Source organism: Poromitra crassiceps (genome assembly GCF_964638095.1).
Source record: "Poromitra crassiceps genome assembly, chromosome: 8".
Classification (NCBI taxonomy): domain Eukaryota; kingdom Metazoa; phylum Chordata; class Actinopteri; order Beryciformes; family Melamphaidae; genus Poromitra; species Poromitra crassiceps.
Window position 1 is genome coordinate 40,241,529 of NC_139629.1, and position 785 is coordinate 40,242,313.

The following is a 785-nucleotide window of genomic DNA, read 5'->3' on the forward strand; positions in this document are numbered from 1 at the left end:
ACATGTGACAGTGTAACGGGTACGGGGCACAGGAAGGTTCCAGGCAGCCCCGGAGTCCCACATGAAATATGAACACATCGTGCGGTGGAGTCCCCGTGACACGACGTAAGCCTGCGCATCATTTCACTTGTCAGCGGGGATGAAGCGTGTGCGTTTATCTCATCATCGCCAATGAAGAAACAGTCGAGTCGATGATAAATCACAGCAGCGCTATTTTTGTCTAGTAGCCACGTCACATTTGAACACGTTTGGATCTCCTCATCAAACTGTATCTATGTGAAACTGCCTGATATGTTTACGTATGTTTATGTTTTATGCTTATTGGCAGTGTTGTAGTCCAATCACTATATCTCGAGTCCGAGTCGAGTCTCGAGTCCAGAACTTGCGAGGCTGAATGCATGAATGCTCGCTCGAGTCCAAGTCCATTCGAGGTCATCAGTCCACGTCGAGTCACAAGTCTTGAAGGTGAGTCCAGTGCTTGAGTCCGAGTAACCCGAGTGAGTTACTACAACACTGTTTACTGCACAAGAACTGTGAAACATGGACCAACCACAGCAAGTCACATTTACTGGACCTGTAACGCACTGAACAATCACAATGAGGCCACTTACTACACCTGGCACTAACATGCGTTTTCTGTGATCAGATTGCAATCAGATAGTGCTTGACCACATGAACCTGATTGCATTTACACCTGGTATTATTAACATGTGTCTCCAGTGTCCCCATTGAGATCTGATTGCGATCTGTTCAGGCAAGCTCTATAGAGTAGAGTGGCAGAAAAA